General features: G+C 41.7%; 1 protein-coding gene across 1 annotated transcript in view; it reads right to left on the reverse strand.

Annotated features, from left to right (window-relative positions):
- Window positions 1–237: 237 nt before the first annotated feature.
- Window positions 238–15,214, reverse strand: part of LOC138516100 (syncytin-2-like) — an 82,639-nt gene continuing 67,662 nt past the window's right edge. Inside the window, exons 3-4 of the transcript XR_011282227.1 lie at window positions 4,171–4,341; window positions 238–3,839 (exon numbers count right to left, since the gene is read on the reverse strand). The gene's annotated coding sequence lies outside the window, so the exon portion shown is untranslated. The remainder of the gene's footprint in view (window positions 3,840–4,170; window positions 4,342–15,214) is intronic.

The following is a 15,214-nucleotide window of genomic DNA, read 5'->3' on the forward strand; positions in this document are numbered from 1 at the left end:
TGGGAACCGGCACAAGAGTCCAATGGGGGTCAAGCCGGTTGGGAATCACCTCGCTGCGTCAGGCGTGTTAAGGATTTCAATCAGTCAACGCACACCTTAGTCTCGGCCCAGTATGCAGCACGCAATTGAAATGCCTATGTTTTATGTTAGATTCAATATTGAGATGGTACACCACTCATATAAAACCCCCTTTTCAAATGCCCCGGGTCACAATGGACCATGAATCAGGCAGGTTGATAAAATGTAATATTTATTTATTTATTTTAAAATGCAAAAGAAATCATACCATTTTTAATATGGGGCAACAATCATCAATGGGGTGATAAAAACAATAGGAATGTAAGCAATGCACTTAGTTTAACCTTCTATTGACACAACTACAAAACACCAGGCAATAGGAGCACTTTTTGATTTTAGGTAAGATAGCACTTGAGTTAGAATGTCCCCCTGCAATGTTCCCTCAACCCACAAATAATCAATTCTAAGTGGTAAACAGAAGCAGCAGGTAATCAGGAATGACAAACGGGAAACAGAATGGAAATCCGACTTTCCCTCCACAAACAAGAGAGAAAAATGGATTTTAAACCCTGGCAATGCTAAAATGACACTTGGAAATGGATGAATAAATGAATGAATGTGTATAAAACTCTTCAAACAAAAACAATTCTGTACTGGAGCAACACTGGAAAGATACTAGCACTCACAAGCAATGGATTGAGCATAAGCATACAATTCGAAATTGAATGGAAGATTTAAAACAGTTTAAACTCAAATGACACGTTGTAAATTTAGCAAAACATTTGAAATTCCCACCTGAAATTACCAAAACGGTTTTTAATAAAAACGTGTAAAATATTGTAATTGATGTGGTTTTTGGTTAGGGATGTAGCTATGGGTCATTGGAACAATATGGAAGTGAAATGAGGTCTCTAGCTGGTAAATTGAGTGAGTTATGCTAGATCTAGTAATGTGTATTTTGAGAAAATGAAGCGTGAAAAAGGAAAAAAAATCAATTTTGACAAGAACAGTTTTACTCTACACTAGAGCATTCAGGCTAGGCTACCAGATTGAGACACAGTAAGCTCCAGGGTTGATTCACAAGTTCAACCCTTGCACCTCCGCGACCGCCCTAGCGGAACCAGTCGATCACCCGAAAGAGGATTAAGGGTTTAGGATTTCACAAGACAAAATTATTAAAGAAGTTGGCGCTAGCACAAGAAATCAAAGGCAGGATTTCAAGAATGATTTTTGACAATATTACAAGTTATCAATATAAGGATAGGATGACTTAGAGAGTGGAACCAAGGAAAAGGTAATGCAAGTTATACTATGGTCCCTATTGATACTCACAGTCCACTTTTTAGTTTGGATTTTGGACAGTCAGAGGTTCTGGTCACCACACGGATCTGGTCTAACAAAGAACAGCCAGAAAAAATCCACGGAACAGGATCAGCAGGGCAGGGACTGTATACCAAAGGATAGTTCTTATGGACTGGCAATTCTGGTTACTGGATACTATAGGTCATCAGGGTAGCAGCAGCATGCAGTGAGTGGCAAGCTGGATTAGGATGCCAAAAGTAGCACAGTTTCTCCTGATTACTGGGAGATTAGTGGGTTTTAATGTTGTAGGGTAGGCCTTCTGGAGCAGGATCAGCAATGCTCGGATTTTGCAATGGGCCCTGGAACAGGATCAGCAATGCTTGGCCTTGTAGTTAGGATCTGGTTAGTTAGGATCTGGAGTCTTGAAGATGAAACAGGAACAGGAACGCAGCACAGGAAATCAGGAAGAGTGTGTGTCCAGGGTCTTGTCTGGGACCCTTATTTGTAATGCAAAATAACATCATCAAGGTAGAGGCTGGGCAGGGTTAACTACGCCTGCCCCTAAACTACTTGGATTGGGCAGGGGAGCTAGTCTCCGCCTCGCTCTCAGTTGGCTGGACTTTTAAGGGGATGATGTCAGGTTTATGAGGTGAGGTTTACAATGTCCCAACACTCCCACATTTACTTGACTTAAAATCCGATGTTGCCAAAAATATATACATTTCTTCACTTGCAATCTCTTGGAAAATTATACACACAGGTTACATATTATGTGCAGCCCAGATCAGTCCAATCCTCAGCTCTGTGCGACCTTGGTTCACCTTTCTGACACATTTTGGTAATTTTACACATTAAAGATTTGGCCTAAAATTCCACAATTGTTTACACAACTGCGAATTGTTCCCGGAGATGTATGTACAAAATGTTATGTTTGCCACATTAATACTTTCCTTGGAATAAGTCATATTTTGTAACTTCTGTTCCCCATGCGGCAATGAGTTCTACCAAGTTTTAAAAGATAGCCCACAACATCAGATTTAACACTGCAAACTTTTAAATTTCTGCTAATTCCTGCTACAGAAATGAGAGTCTTTAAAGTTTCTTTATACCATGACCTTTGTAACCAAAAGGCAGTCCCTTTGTTACTAGATCCTGTTTCCTTTTCTTCCTCCAACTGCAAGCAGCTGTCTTTTCCTTCCAGGCAAGGGGTTTTCAGTCTTAATTGAAGGTTTTATTGCCCCTTCACACTTGACAGTTGAGTGTCCCAGGACTGCTATTGCCCCAGCCTGGAGCACAGATGAATGTCCGATGAGCTTGCGAACTTTCATTGTCCTGCCCCATTCAAAGTTTCTCAAGCTGGCACTTTGCACCTACGTGTTGTGGATGTATGTTGTATCTCCCTTCCTTGGATTAGTTTCATGGCTGGCAACTGGAATAACAGGTTTTTCTGAGAGCTTGCAACTCCAGCCTGTGTATTTTAAACTGTTTAATTTCTTACTTTGGGTCTTGAATTAAACAAACCTATGACAGAAAATATCCTATGTGTGTATCATCACTACTAACATAATTCCTTTACATTGGTAAGGAAGCAGGCTTTCATCAACAGTTTGAACAGGCCATTTTCTCTCTTCCGTCAGCACAGCCCATTTTTCCACATGTGTTAAGAACCGCTAGCATTTCTTTCTTTAATTCGGTTTGGAGCTCCTCAGATTGCCACTGTCTTTGCAGCTGTAGTCATTTTCCTTGCATGCAGGACTTTTATCCAAAGTATAGATACATTTGTCCTTGACCTGGCTCAGAGAGTAAAAAGTCTCTTTGAACTGCTGCGCCTGGGTTCATTTTGGAAAGAAATAAACACGTGTTCCTGTGCGAGTGAAAAGAAAGTTGCTTGTTGATTTCTTTCAAACCTCCTTTGACAGGACCTGTCATTCAGGAGTTCTGCCTGGTTTTTCAGAGCCACAATGAATTATCCTGGGCCTGGCAGGGCCGTTTCCATCACAGTGGTTTCAGAATGCACAGATGACAATACCATAACACAGCATTTTGAAAGGGGGACAAAAGGTTTCATTTTGAAAGGGATTTTTTTTTGGCTTTTGCAGCAATGCAGTGCTGCCGCTTCACTTGATTCCATATATATGTCTCAGAAACACTGGCATACTTTTTAAGTGTCAACAAAAAAGGAAAAGATTCAAACTTTGAACCCTCCCGTCCCCTGCACACTGTAGGGTGTGTTGGATAATCTAACTACTATATCCTCGAGGAAATAAATTCTTTATGAGTAATTAAATGGTATTTAAACACAAGAAGTTTCAAACACAAAAAGTTATTTGAAAAGCACATAAGTGCATATGTTATTATTTTTAAGTACAGGCTTTTGGGTACAAAGACAAAAGCAATCTCAGTACATTTGCAAAAAACAAGTGAAGAATGAAGAATGAATGAGTGTTGCCAGTAGTCTTTTTCTGGGTGGCGACGCGTTTCGAGGCTGGACGCCTCTTCTTCATAGGCCTCAACAGACTCTAAACAAAATATTTATACATTAGAAGGTAGGCTTTTTGAGTATGCCAACATATATTAACACAAGAATACCTATCGATTCAAGCTGGTTTCATTACCATAAACATTGTTTCTGTAGTTCCCATGGTTAAACTGTCACTGTTTTCATATCCACATAATTGTATGGCTGAATATAATTTGCATGGTTTTCAATCACTAAGGTGACATGCTAATAATTAGTTCAAATGTATATCCTGGACACAAATATGCAAATGTATATATAGAGCCCTATGGCCCACATGGAGTGACTAGATTAGTCTGACATTGCCCATAAACTAGAGTAGTATGAGTTACCTGATAGAAGCAAGTAGAGGACAGTGCTGTAAACAGAGAAGCGAAAATTCTTCCAGTATGTCGGGATGAAGCAAAAAGGCCGATGCTCAGGCTTCAATGGCAAAGGTGCTGTTAATGGAGAATGGCTCAAAGTCGAGTTCCATCAGAATTAACAAGAGGGGTTGTTCTGATCTGAGAGCGAAAGAAAATGATATGAAAATAAGGAAAGATAAATACAGGGCACAAATCTTGTGTAACAAACCAATAATATAAACCTAAAGATTAACAATCTACTCTTGTCGAGACGTACTCGTGTCTGAACGCAAAAAATAAGAGTCAGCAATCTACATAAGGAGCGCGAAATGCACTGTATAGCCCAATTAGAATCTCTAAAAGTAGAATTTATTTAGAATCAAATATAAATCCATGTGAGCTAAACCCGCGCATCATGGCCCAAAACACGAGAGTCAGCAATGTATATGGACAAAGGAAATTATAACCTACCCAATTCTAGAGAACTGGGTGTGCATCCAAGTCAGCAGATTTCCTAAAAAAGGTCCAGGGCGAACATAATGGCGATTCCACCATGCGCTGGCACTGGAACCGATCGAATTGCAGTGCTAAAAAGAAGTAATCATGAGAGTATGTAATAAGAGCAACAGTTGCGGCTCTGTTGTAAAGAGAAGAGTTCTAATCAAAGCGGTCGTGTACCTTCGATAGCGATCAGTCGACCTTGTAACTGCAGAATAGCCAGTGCTGAACGGGGAAAGCGCGAAGGCATCGGCGACCGTTACCATAGTGACGCGATCCTCCAGAAAACGGGAAGTGGAGTGAGACCACGTGGGCCGTTCCAACCAATGGTAGAGTATCTAGGCTAGAAATAAAAAACGGACTACTAATGTCTTCTAGGAGACCGTGAAGCGGCCATATTAGAGTATGTTTCTTATGAGGAGCCTGGCTGGCGGCATTGCATAGAAACGAAGTGCACTAAATATGACGTACACCAACTAACCAATTTCCGAATGATACATCGTCAAAAAGTTGACGAAACTATGAAAAATAAAATAGAATAAAATAAACTAGACAATGAAAGAAAACATTAGTGAACAAGGCATGATGGCTAGAACTGTATATTAACGGACAGTAATATTAGCTCATAATGAGTAATGAAAAACGGACCAAATGAAAGTGGGAGCTAAAGTTAAGTCGGGCAATGTCAGAGCTGATCATCTCAACAAGAGGGCTAAAAAAGACATCTTCTTACTATATCTCATCAATACACATGATGGCCAAGTAGACATATATAGATTAACATGCACAGTGAGGGATTATAATCAACATATCAGACCATTATTGAACAGTTGTAACGGGAAGAATTGTACTAATTTCAATCATGAGTTAACATAGTCTCCATAACAGGGCATCAATGTGTTAAAAACATCATTTTTCTCCATGATTCGATGGTGACTATAAAGAGACTAGCTAGATGTAAGAATTAGCAACATACTAGTTGAGGTAGTACAGAATACTCGAAAACCAAAATGTAACATAGGGGATGCCCAAATTCCATCATAGGATACCCATGAGTACTAAAAACAAGTCAACGGTCAAAGACCGGTAAATATTTACATTTTTACAAGTAGAGAACAACAGTGCAAATATAGTCATGGTTGTCCAGAAATACCCTCAGGTATTGTTTCAACCCTTGACAGACATAATTATCAAAGGAAACAGTTAAGAGAGTGTTCTTCATTGAGACCTTTGGGTTGAACGGTGTCCAAATAATTTATCCAAAACAGTTCTCTCCTTAGGAGCATGGAGTGGTAATCTCCCCCTCTTGTTTTTTTTTTACAACCTCCAGGATTTGAAATCTGATCTGAGCAATTGTATGATGTTCAAGGTTAAAATGCCTAGCCACTGGCGATCGTTGGTTGTTACACCGTATGTTGGATTTATGCTCAGTCCAACGTTCTTTGGCGGGTCTCATGGTCTGGCCCACGTACAGTTTACCACAAGGGCCTTTGATTGTGTAGATTACCCCTGATGACAAACAGGTGGAGTAATCATGTAGTTTTATTTTCTTTCCTGTTTGGGGGTGAGAGAGCAAGTTACCCCTAGTGATGTTGTTACAATGTGTACAGTTAAGACACGGGTAAGTTCCCTTTTTCTGGGTAGCCAAAAACTGCTGGTTATCTTTGAGGGGTCTTTCGGCTTTAATTAATTTGTCTCTCAAGTTTTTGCCTCTCTTGAAGCACATCATAGGGGCCTTGGGGAACAATCTCAAAAGTGATGAGTCATTGTGCAGTATTGTCCAGTGTTTCTTAATACTTTTACTGATTTGGAAACTCTGGCGAGAGAATTTTGATATAAATAGTAGTGGAATGTCTTTATCACGAGTTTTAGTTTTCAAAAGATCAGTCCTTGTCACATTCAGTGATCTATTTTTCGCCTCAGTGAGAACTGTATCAGGGTAACCTCTTTGCTTAAATTCATCAATGAGTGTGGAGCACTCCATATCAAAGCCTTCCGGTTCTGAAATAATCCTTTTAAGTCTTAGAATTTGACTATATGGGAGGCAATGTAACATAGCTTTGGGGTGAAAGCTCGAAAAATGCAGTAAGTTGTTGGCATCTGTAGGTTTGTGGTAAATATTGGTCATAATATTACCATTTTCAATCTTTAAATTAACATCTAAAAAATGCAGATATGGATTGCCAATCTCCATCGTAAATTTGATTCTTGAGTGTACCGAATTAAGGTATGTAAAAAAGGATTTTAATTCATCATGTGTACCACACCATATCCCAAAGATGTCATCAATGAAACGTTTCCATATTAAGATGTATGCTGACCATTTAGGATGGTCTAGTACAAAGTCACTTTCAAATTTAAACATAAAGGTGTTTGCATACATAGGTGCCATGGAGGACCCCATGGAGGTTCCTGAGGTTTGTAGATAGTATTTACCCAAAAATCGAAAATAACTATTGTACAGTATTATATTGAGCAATTCAATGACAAATTCAGCTTCACCTCTGAGGTTTGTTGTGTTGAGGAGTAGCCACTCAACTGCTTCAATGCCTTCTGCATGAGGTATCGAGGTATAAAGGCTACAGACATCGAGACTGAATAAAATACAGTCCGAACTGATGGCCGTAATCTCTTTCAGGCAGTTGAGGAAATCAGTAGTGTCCTTCAAGTAGGTGGACGTAGCTTGGACCAATGGTTGAAGTAACATGTCTACATAAACTGAAAGAGGGTCGAAAATGCTTTCAGTACCCGCCACAATAGGTCTTAATGGTGGGTTTGTTCTGTCTTTATGAATTTTAGGCAATCCATAAAAGACGGGAGTGATGGGATGTTTGTTGATCAAAAAGTCAAATGTTTTGTCACTAATCCATTGATTTGATTTGGCTTTCTCTAGGGTATTCATAATGAGGCTTTTGATGTTAATGATTGGATCATTAGTTAGTTTCATATACGTGCCTTCATCGCTTAGTAACTCAAAGCATTTTTTGTTATAGAAGGGAGTATTCATCACTACGATGGCCCCTCCTTTGTCAGCAGGTTTAATGGTTAGAGATTCATCCTTGGCCAGGCTCTCAATATGATCAAGTTGACTGTTTTTGATATTCAATGGGGAATTTCTTTTATAGTTAATTCGATTAAGATCTTGTAGCACATTCTTTTCAAAAAGATTTAATACTGAGTTCTGAATGTGTGGGTCAAATGTACTTTTTGGGCGCATCTCCAATGCGTCATCAATTGTTTGGTGCTGATCCATAGTTGGTTGTGTGTCAAAGAAGATTTTTAATCTAATTTTCCTGAGAAGGCGATGTAGACAGACTTTCTCATTAAAGAATGTAGTATTACAGGTCGGGACGAAGGATAAGCCTTTGTTCAGTGTATTAAGTTGACCACTAGACAATGTCTTACTCGAAATATTAACTACTAAATTAACTGAATCTATTTGTTCTTTTTTCTGGGCTGTTTTTTTGTTGCCTCGCCTGGCCTTTCTCTTGTGCCTAATAAAACACCTGAATCTGGGATTTCACTAACTGCTAAGCTGCTGCTCTGTGGTGGCTCTTCAGTTTGTGGAGCTGGACTTGGTTGTTGTGGAGCTCGATTCTGTAAAGGTTCTCCTATACTGCTGTCACTACTGTTTCCAGAACTCAGTGACCCGTTCTGTCTTGGTCTTTATCGGTTTGCGTTACGTTGGCGATAAAATTCCTGCCAATTATATACAATGTCGTTTAAATAGTCAAAGGTGTCACATTTAAATTTTAGTAACTTTCTTTGTTCAATTTCTGTTTTATAGTCGGCTAGTTTGGTATTAATGTCTTCTAATAGCTCAGATAGTTCTTGAGGTGTTTTGAATTTAGAAAGTTGCTCTTTCAAGGTTGAGATGTCTGTATCGATGGTTGTGAGTGATTTGGATAATTCTTCAATAGTAAGAAGGATCAAGTCCAAGGAACATTTATTGAGTATTTGGACCCATCTGGCTACAAATACTTTGTTGTCGCTACATAGTGTGGGTCTCAAGTATATTCTAAGACCCCTGGGTATTTTTTGTGACTTGTACTACTCTACTAAGGTACTCGCATGGAGTTTCTGAGAGATCTCTCTCCTAATAATTTTCTCTAGTTTAAAAACTAATTTGTCAGGGTTGTCTTTATCCTGTAAAGTTTTGCCTGTGTCTTTGATAAGAGACAAAATTTGGGTGGCCCCCTCCGAGCTAAATGCTAGAGTAGTGGCCTTTTTATCAGTTAACTCATTGATTTTTGAAAATGACATCCCTGTTGGATGTTTCTAAGTAAGGGGTGCAACCTGTTCAATGTGCCACACTAGAGAACTAGTGAACCAAAACAAGAAAATACCAAGGCAGGTGCACAACCTAGTATACTGATTATTTAGAGAAATGTAAAAAATAATGGTATTTAAATTTTAAAGCTGCGGGGGAGGAACTGAGATCCTGGCACAAGACCTCTACAAATAACAACAAAAAAGGAAAAGATTCAAACTTTGAACCCTCTCGTCCCCTGCACACTGTATGGTGTGTTGGATAATCCAACTACTATATCCTCGAGGAAATAAATTCTTTATGAGTAATTAAATGGTATTTAAACACAAGAAGTTTCAAACACAAAAAGTTATTTGAAAAGCACATAAGTGCATATGTTATTATTTTTAAGTACAGGCTTTTGGGTACAAAGACAAAAGCAATCTCAGTACATTTGCAAAAAACAAGTGAAGAATGAAGAATGAAGGAGTGTTGCCAGTAGTCTGTTTCTGGGTGGCGACGCGTTTCGAGGCTGGACGCCTCTTCTTCATAGTCCTCAAAAGACTCTAAACAAAATATTTATACATTAGAAGGCAGATTAGAACTCTTCTCTTTACAACAAAGCCGCGACCGCTGCTCTCATTACATACTCTCATGATTACTTCTTTTTAGCACTGCAATTCGATCGGTTCCAGTGCCAGCGCATGGTGGAATCGCCATTATGTTCGCCCTGGACCTTTTTTAGGAAATCTGCTGACTTGGATGCACACCCAGTTCTCTAGAATTGGGTAGGTTAATTGATAATTTCCTTTGTCCATATACATTGCTGACTCTCGTTTTTCGGGCCATGATGGCCCGGGTTTAGCTCACATGGATTTATATTTGATTCTAAATAAATTCTACTTTTAGAGATTCTAATTGGGCTATACAGTGCATTTCGCGCTCCTTATGTAGATTGCTGACTCTTATTTTTTGCGTTCAGACACGAGTACGTCTCGACAAGAGTAGATTGTTAATCTTTAGGTTTATATTATTGGTTTGTGAAACAAGATTTGTGCCCTGTATTTATCTTTCCTTATTTTCATATCATTTTCTTTCGCTCTCAGATCAGAACAATCCCTCTTGTAAATTCGGATGGAACTCGACTTAAAGCCATTCTCCATTTAACGGCACCTTTGCCATTGAAGCCTGAGCATCGGCCTTTTTGCTTCATCCCGACATACTGGAAGAATTTTCGCTTCTCTGTTTACAGCACTTTCCTCTACTTGATTCTATCAGGTAACTCATACTACTCTAGTTTATGGGCAATGTCAGACTAATCTAGTCACTCCATGTGGGCCATAGGGCTCTATATATACATTTGCATATTTGTGTCCAGGATATACATTTGAACTATTAGCATGTCACCTTAGTGATTGAAAACCATGCAAATTATAACCAGCCATACAATTATGTGGATATGAAAACAGTGACAGTTTAACCATGGGAACCACAGAAACAATGTTTATGGTAATGAAACCAGCTTGAATTGATAGGCATTCTTGTGTTAATATATGTTGGCATACTCAAAAAGCCTGCCTTCTAATGTAAAAATATTTTGTTTAGAGTCTGTTGAGGCCTATGAAGAAGAGGCGTCCAGCCTCGAAACGCGTCGCCACGCAGAAACAGACTACTGGCAACACTCCTTCATTCTTCATTCTTCACTTGTTTTTTGCAAATGTACTGAGATTGCTTTTGTCTTTGTACCCAAAAGCCTGTACTTAAAAATAATAACATATGCACTTATGTGCTTTTCAAATAACTTTTTGTGTTTGCAACTTCTTGTGTTTAAATACCATTTAATTACTCATAAAGAATTTATTTCCTCGAGGATATAGCAGTTGGATTATCCAACACACCCTACAGTGTGCAGAGGACGGGAGGGTTCAAAGTTTGAATCTTTTCCTTTTTTGTTGTTATTTGTAGAGGTCTTGTGCCAGGATCTCAGTTCCTCCCCCGCACCTTTAAAATGTAAATACCATTATTTTTTACGTTTCTCTAAATAATCAGTATACTAAGTTGTGCACCTGCTTTGGTATTTTCATACTTTTTAAGTGTGTCCCCTTGTTCCATCTTGCCTGAAATGTACTAGCCAAGATGGTGCAGCCATCTTTTATTGCTGCCAAAACGCTGTTTTGAGGTCCTCGTGCACCCAGGAACCAGCGCAGCCAGGTTTCTGTTTCTTGCGCAAATGCAGCTTGGTGGTGTGGTGCAATGCTGTTGAGTTGGTCAATATACCCCACACATCCCCCCGACTTCTCCTGGGCTTCCAAGTCGAGGGGAAGTTAGTCAAGTGGATTTTCTCCTTGGGCTTCCAACAGGATCAGGCAGGTATGAGTCCCTCTTTAATCAGAGAACGGTGCGTCCTGCTCCTCTTGTTGCCTCTGGACAGAACGTGGAACGACACTCCCTGCTTTCCCTGGGATCTTCCTTCCATGGCGTGGAGCGACACTCCCGGATCTCCTTTGGTTTCTCCCTTCCAGGATGCTGGGGCTGTTCTCCTTGGTTGTTAGATAGGCGCAACCAGTATGAATCTATGACAGAGAACAAACCGGTTATGACAATTTCCCATTAACAGTCCACCAATTGGGTTGACAGCCATGGGATACACAGGCATTAAATAATAACAATTAATAATGAAGAACATACTCCCTGTTACATAATCATATCCCTTCTGGTTCTTCTTTTCCTCATTCTCCTGTTTCTGATGTCTCCTCTATTTGATTCTCTCCGAGCTCCTCAATTTGTTGCAACGTGTTCCCAGGGTGACAGATCTTTAGTTGATTAATATGGACCCATTTCTCTTCTGTCAATTCGTCTTCGGGGATGTGGATTCTGTAGGCGAGGCATGGGATGATGACCTCTTCTCCATATTTGAACTTCAATTTCCTACGGTAGCACTGGGGCTGACTGTAAGGCTTTCTTTAGGACTGCCAGGGCCCTGAGATTTGCTCTCCAGTTGGGACCGGGCTTGGCAATAATTGGGATCCAAATTAACCTTGAGTCGGTTGAGGAGGTGACTGCCCACGTAAGAGGCAGAAGGAACACCTCACATGACCCAACAATTGTGTTCTATGCTTTTGTCACCTCTAGAAATTTTTATCATACAACTGCTAAGCAGAAGATGTTTGGAATGGGGGGTTTCTAGGCCCCATACCCATGGACAAACTGACTCAACAGCAGGCAGGGTCTGGTCTTTTGGGAGTTTCCTGAATAATACTTCGCTGATGAAGCTTTCTTCGCTATTCAAGTGAACTTGGGCGAGAACAGACTCCTTCCCGTCATTTAACTGAATCAGAAACAAGAGCTGTTTGCCCTTCTTCTGAATGCTAGCTACACTTGGTGCAAGTTTGCTATAAATTTTGGCTATAGAATTTGTATTTTCAGATTGTGAATCAGCATAAAATTTCAAAGTATTTCCTTCCAGTGTGGAATGCCACTTGAGAGTGGAAGGAAGGTTGATTTTCAGGAATGGAGAGCAGTTCCCATCACCAGTTGGTTGTCCCACAGCAATTATTGTAACGTCGGGAATTTCATTATTTTGAAGATGAAATTTAATTTGATCTGGTTTTTGTTCAACCATGTGGCATGTGCCATTTAGACTAACATGGTTGACACTCTGTTTTAATTTGATTGACCTGTGAGTTTGGGTCCATAGTACCTTATTCACACAGTCGATTAGGGGAGACAACCTACGGAGGATGTTATTCCCGCCATGACTATGACTGGGTGCTTCATCTTGTGTCAACCTATTTTAATTTCCAGATCTGCCGACCCCTCGACAGGTATTTCCTTCCCGTCGAAGTTCTGGAGCAATCCAGGAAGAGGGTTGAGATGGATCTGGTATCTCTCCCCCCTTCCTGAATTCAGCTGATCAAAGGCTCTCTTTGACAGCAGAGTTGCTTGAGATCCAGTGTCCACCAGTGCTGGAATTGCACATTGCCCTTGTACTTGGACAGAGGCGTAGAATCTACCTTCTTCCTCCTCCAATGGGCAAAGGTAATGGGAATTACGGGCAAGCTGTGTCGTCAATTTCGTTATTTTTGACTCCAACACAGGGATAGTTTGGGCATAATTCTGTGTTGGAGTTGGGGAATCTGACAGAAAATTTTGACACACCGCTATTGGGGGAGTTTCGGGCTCATCTTTTTCTGATTCTGGGCTGCCCCCCCCCCCTTTTTGAAGGCAGTCAACAGAAGTGGTTGGTGAGGTTTGGGGTTCCTCTTGTGCTGGTTCTGGGCTGCCCCCCCTTCTAGGAGCCGGCCCCCAGAATGGAGTTGGGTAGTTTGGGAATCGTCTTGTGCTGGTTCTGGGCTGCCCCCCCTTCTAGGAGGCGGTCCCCCGAATGGAGTTGGGTAGTTTGGGAATCCTCTTGTGCTGGTTCTGGGCTGCACCCCCCTTCTAGGAGGCGGTCCCCCGAATGGAGTTGGGTATTTTGGGAATCCTCTTGTGCTGATTCTGGGCTTCCCCCCCTCCTCCGCAAAATGGGTCTTTTGGGTTCTTTATTTCTCCTAACCGCCCTCTGTTCCTTGGGTGGCAGGTTTTCGGGGGCAGGAGATTTTGGTTTCGGTTCCTGGGTGTCCAGGGGATTTTCACAGATGAGGAAGGAAGCTTTCTCTAGGGCTTTACACCTCCCTTGCCCCCGTGCCTCCTCCTCTGGACCCGGTGAGTTGTCAGGGTTCTCTCCCCGTCATTGTTCTGGAGTACCAAACCCTTGGTTTGTGGGGTTCTGAACCACCACGTTCATCTGAGGGTTCTGTTGAGCCCTCAACATGCGACCCAGATCCTGGGATAGGTTCTGGACCTGGTGCTCCAGTTGTGACACCCGTTCCGGCTGGGGGTCTCTGGTCAACCCTAGGCGAATAACGGGAAGGGTAACTATCCCTTCTCCCATAGTACCCTGGGTATTGAGAATTTTAGTAACCCTCCACCCTTGGCCTCTCCTCCCCCGGATTGAGCTGTCTGGGCTCCTGAAGTGGGGCAAGAAAGGAGGCTTGTCCTGTAGGTTGGGGTTTTGTGGGTACCGGGGAAAGAAACTCAACCCGGCAGTTGGGGGATTACTGCCCTCTTGGGGAAAGTTAGGAGGGAAGTTTCCTGGGGTGGTACCTACCTGTTTGGATCCCCCCATTGGGCTGAGGGAGTCCATAGATACCGCAGGATTGGTCTGTTACCTTTGTATCGGGGGCTGATGTAATCAGGGGAGTTAGGGGTACAATTTGTGGGATTACCTCCCTGACTACCCCCTGTCTGGTATTGGCCCGAGGGCCTTCTTGGTCTTTGATTGGGTTGATTAGGTACAGGTATATTTTTAGCCCCCCCATCTCCAGATCTAAAATGGGGGCAACCTTCACCTCCGCCACCTTAGCAGCAGCAGCAGGGGTGTTGGCTGGTTTGGGGGTTTTGTTTGGATTTTTGTTATCTACAGGTTTTTGGACCTCATAAATGCGGGTCGCCTGCTCTATGACCCAGTTCAGCGATCTTTTCTCATGAAAGTCCCTCACCAGCTGGGTCATTATATATTTTGGAAGGGCATGAAAGAAGGTGGTGATGAACTCCCGACTATTTGTGCGCACCCTCCTGGTAGTCTGTGCAAAGGCGGTTTGAGCTCCTGTACAAATTCCTGTGGGGCGCTGATCTTCCCCGCACTGCAGATTGTAGGCCCCCTTGCGGGCCTCTTGGGGGTTTCTGTGAAGAGAAAAATGTTTCAAGATGGCCGCCCTGTAGGTGAACCATCTGGAGTGGTTCTGGTCCACCAGTTCCGCAAAGAAACTGGAGTATTCAGGGAAGAAGGTCCATTTTACATACTCCATGCAATTCTGGATGTCCTTCGTATGAAACGTATCCATCATTTGCTCATATAGTTCTAAGTGTTCCCAAACAGAATACTTCGCATTTTTATGATATGGAGATATGACACTTCTGATGGCCTTAATCTGCCTAATGGGATCTTTGTTCATAGATCTCTTAAGTTTGTTTGCCTTCTTTGTTTTAGTCACCCGAGTCCACTCGCCCTCAGACTCAGAGGCGCTGCAACAGGGGGTCCCTTCTTGATCCTCTAGTCACTCCCGGATTCTGTGAGCTTGAGAAAGACTTGCAGAATGTTGGGGCCTAGTTTCTCTACTCCTGTGGTACTCAGAAGAGTCTTCTGAACCTTTCCTGCTCACAGAGTTGGTGGAGTTCCCCCTCTCCTGCCGTAACTGGGTAGAGGTCTTCAGGATGCTCTTTTTGGGCCTTATTTCCTTTGGT

This window comes from Ambystoma mexicanum, chromosome 6q, assembly GCF_040938575.1.
Source record: "Ambystoma mexicanum isolate Mex_15411 chromosome 6q, UKY_AmexF1_1, whole genome shotgun sequence".
In the NCBI taxonomy this organism is placed as follows: domain Eukaryota; kingdom Metazoa; phylum Chordata; class Amphibia; order Caudata; family Ambystomatidae; genus Ambystoma; species Ambystoma mexicanum.